Source organism: Apodemus sylvaticus, chromosome 14, assembly GCF_947179515.1.
Source record: "Apodemus sylvaticus chromosome 14, mApoSyl1.1, whole genome shotgun sequence".
Taxonomy (NCBI): domain Eukaryota; kingdom Metazoa; phylum Chordata; class Mammalia; order Rodentia; family Muridae; genus Apodemus; species Apodemus sylvaticus.
Genome location: NC_067485.1, coordinates 34,204,175 through 34,208,223, shown reverse-complemented (window position 1 = coordinate 34,208,223; position 4,049 = coordinate 34,204,175). Strand labels below are relative to the sequence as shown.

At 46.2% G+C, this 4,049-nt stretch overlaps 1 pseudogene; it reads right to left on the bottom strand.

Annotated features, from left to right (window-relative positions):
- Positions 1 to 474: 474 nt before the first annotated feature.
- LOC127664534 (glyceraldehyde-3-phosphate dehydrogenase-like) lies at positions 475 to 1,488 on the bottom strand (annotated as a pseudogene).
- Between the last annotated feature and the right edge of the window lie 2,561 nt (positions 1,489 to 4,049).

The window sequence follows — 4,049 nt, the reverse complement described above, 5'->3', positions numbered from 1 at the left end:
AGCTTCTGCTATACCTTAGTCACTTAAAAATGTAGATCCTAGATATCAAGACAAAGGTAGCCCAATTGCAAACAAGGTCATAGCTTTGTCATCCTATCCCAGTGAAAGGAATAAAAGCAATGGCTGCTGTGGGGTCTATACTATGTGATAGTGATGGTTCACCAGAGGTTCATGATAGTCAAAGGATCTGAAGTGATCTCTTCAAGCAGCTGGGGCAGGTATAATATGACAGAAGCTTCGGGTGTAATCTCTAGTTATTATTTCCATTTTAAAATGCTATTGGGGGGGTGCAGCGAACTTTATTGATGGCATTCAAGAGAGTGGGAGGGCTCCCTAGGCTTCTCCTGTTACTATGGGGGTCTGGGATGGAAACTGAGGGAGCTGCTCAGTGTTGGGGCCGAGCTGGGACAGGGACTCCTCAGCACCGAGGGCGTCGCTCTTGCTCTCTTGCTGGGGTGGGCGGGCCAGGGGTTCTTACACCTTGGAGGCCACGTAGGCCATGAGGTCCACCACCCTGTTGCTGTAGCCATACTCATTGTCATACCAGGAAATGAGCTTTACAAAGTTGTCATTGAGAGCAATGCCAGCCCCAGCATCAAGGGTGGAGGAGTGGGAGTTGCTGTTGAAGTCATAGGAGACAACCTGGTCTTCAGTATAGTCCAGGATGCCCTTCCATGGGCCCTCGGATGCCTGCTTCAACCACCTTCTTGATATCATCATACTTGGTGGGTTTCTCCATGCTGCATGTCAGATCCACAAAAGATACATTGTGGGTAGGAACAAGGAAGGCCATGCCAGTGAGCTTCCCGTTCAGCTCTTGGATGACCTTGCCCACAGTCTTGGCAGCACCAGTGGATACAGGGATGATGTTCTGGGCAGCCCCATGGCCATCACGCCACAGCTTCCCAGAGGGGCCATCCACAGCCTTCTGAGTTGCAATAATTGCATGGACCGTGGTCATGAGCCCTTCCATGGTGCCAAAGTTGTCATGGATGACCTTGGCCAGAGGATCTAAGCAGTTAGTGGTACAGGATGCATTTCTGACAATCTTGAGAGAGTTGACATATTTCTCATGGTTCACACCCATCACAAGCATGGGGGCATCGGCAGAAGGGGCAGAGATGATGACCCTTTTGGCCCCACCCTTCAAGTGGGCCCCAGCCTTCACCTTCTCTATGGTGGTGAAGACGCCAGTCGACTCCACGACATACTCAGCACCGGCATCACCCCATTTGATGTTAGCAGGATCTCGCTCCTGGAAGATGGTGATGGGCTTCCCATTGATGACAAGCTTCCCATTCTCAGCCTTGACTGTGCCATTGAACTTGCCGTGGGTGGAGTCAGACTGGACATGTAGACCATATAGTTGAGGTCAATAAAGGGGTCATTGATGGCAACAATCTCCACTTTGCCAGACAGATTGCAGAAGGCAGCCCTGGTAACCAGGTGCTTAATGCAGCCAAATCCAGGCACACCGACCTTCACCATTTTGTCTACAGGATGAGGCTGGCACTGCATAAGAAGATGTGGCTGTCTCTGGAGTGGGGAGGAGCAGAGAGCTTAAATGATTTTTTAATTGGATATTTTCTTTATTTACATTTTAAATGTTATCCCCTCTCCCAGTTCCTCCCCATTCCATCCTCCCTCCCCTTGTTTCTATGAGGGTATTCTTCCACCCACCCACCCACCCACCCATTCCCACCTCCCGCCCTCCATTCCCTACACTGGGGCATCTATCAAGCCTTCATAGAACCAAGGACCTCTCCTCCCATTGATGCCTGACAAGGCAATCCTCTGCTACATATGTAGCTGGAGCCATGTGTACTCCTTGGTTGATGGCTTAGTCCCTGGAAGATCTGGGGGGGGGGGTCTGATTGGTTGATATTGTTCTTTCTATGAGGTTGCAAACCCCTTCAGGTCCTTTCACCCTTTCTCTAACTGCTCCATTGGGGACCCCACTCTCAGTTCAATGGTTGGCTGTGAGCATCTGCCACTGTATTTGTAAGGCTCTGGCAGGGCCTCTCAGGAGACAGCTATATCAGGCTCCTTTCAGCAAGCATTTCTTGGTATCCACAACAGTGTCAGGGTTTGGTGACCATATATGGGATAAATCCCCAGATGGGCCAGTCTCTGGATGACCTTTCCTTCAGTCTCTATTCTACACTTTTTCTCCATATTTGCTCCCATGAGTATTTTGTTCCCCTTTCTAAGAAGGACTGAAGCACCCACACTTTGGTCTTCCTTCTTGAGCTTCATGTGGTTTGTGAATTATATCTTGGGTATTCAGAGCTTCTGGGCTAATATCCATTTATTAGTGAGTGCATACCATGTGTGTTCTTTTGTGATTGGGTTACCTCACTCAGGATGATATATTCTTTTTTTTTTATTCGATATAATTTATTTACATTTCAAATGATTTCCCCTTTTCTAGCCCCCCCACTCCCCGATAGTCCCATAAGCCCCCTTCTCTTCCCCTGTCCTCCCTCCCACCCCTTCCCACTTCCCCGTTCTGGTTTGGCCGAATACTGTTTCACTGAGTCTTTCCAGAACCAGGGGCCACTCCTCCTTTCTTCTTGTATCTCATTTGATGTGTGGATTATGTTTTGGGTATTCCAGTTTTCTAGGTTAATAACCACTTATTAGTGAGTGCATACCATGATTCACCTTTTGAGTCTGGGTTACCTCACTTAGTATGATGTTCTCTAGCTCCATCCATTTGCCTAAGAATTTCATGAATTCATTGTTTCTAATGGCTGAATAGTACTCCATTGTGTAGATATACCACATTTTTTGCATCCACTCTTCTGTTGAGGATACCTGGGTTCTTTCCAGCATCTGGCAATTATAAATAGGGCTGCTATGAACATAGTAGAGCATGTATCCTTATTACATGGTGGGGAATCCTCTGGATATATGCCCAGGAGTGGTATAGCAGGATCTTCTGGAAGTGAGGTGCCCAGTTTTCGGAGGAACCGCCAGACTGCTTTCCAGAGTGGTTGTACCAATTTGCAACCCCACCAGCAGTGGAGGAGTGTTCCTCTTTCTCCACACCCTCTCCAACACCTGCTGTCTCCTGAATTTTTAATCTTAGCCATTCTGACTGGTGTAAGATGAAATCTTAGGGTTGTTTTGATTTGCATTTCCCTAATGACTAATGAAGTTGAGCATTTTTTAAGATGCTTCTCTGCCATCCGAAGTTCTTCAGGTGTGAATTCTTTGTTTAACTCTGTACCCCATTTTTTAATAGGGTTGTTCGGTTTTCTGGAGTCTAACTTCTTGAGTTCTTTATATATATTGGATATTAGCCCTCTATCTGATGTAGGGTTGGTGAAGATTTTTTCCCAATTTGTTGGTTGCCGATCTGTCCTCTTGATGGTGTCCATTGCCTTACAGAAACTCTGTAACCTTATGAGGTCCCATTTGTCAATTCTTGCTCTTAGAGCATACGCTATTGGTGTTCTGTTCAGAAACTTTCCCCTGTACCGATGTCCTCAAGGGTCTTCCCCAGTTTCTTTTCTATTAGCTTCAGAGTGTCTGGCTTTATGTGGAGGTCCTTGATCCATTTGGATTTGAGCTTAGTACAAGGAGACAAGGATGGATCAATTCGCATTCTTCTGCATGCTGACCTCCAGTTGAACCAACACCATTTGTTGAAAAGGCTATCTTTTTTCCATTGGATGTTTTCAGCCTCTTTGTCGAGGATCAAGTGGCCATAGGTGTGTGGGTTCATTTCTGGATCTTCAATCCTGTTCCATTGATCCTCCTGCCTGTCATTGTACCAATACCATGCAGTTTTTAACACTATTGCTCTGTAGTATTGCTTGAGGTCAGGGATACTGATTCCCCCAGATTTTCTTTTGTTGCTGAGAATAGTTTTAGCTATCCTGGGTTTTTTGTTGTTCCAGATGAATTTGATAATTGCTCTTTCTAACTCTGTGAAGAATTGAGTTGGGATTTTGATGGGTATTGCATTGACTCTGTATATTGCTTTTGGCAAAATGGCCATTTTAACTATATTGATTCTACCGATCCATGAGCATGGGAGGTTT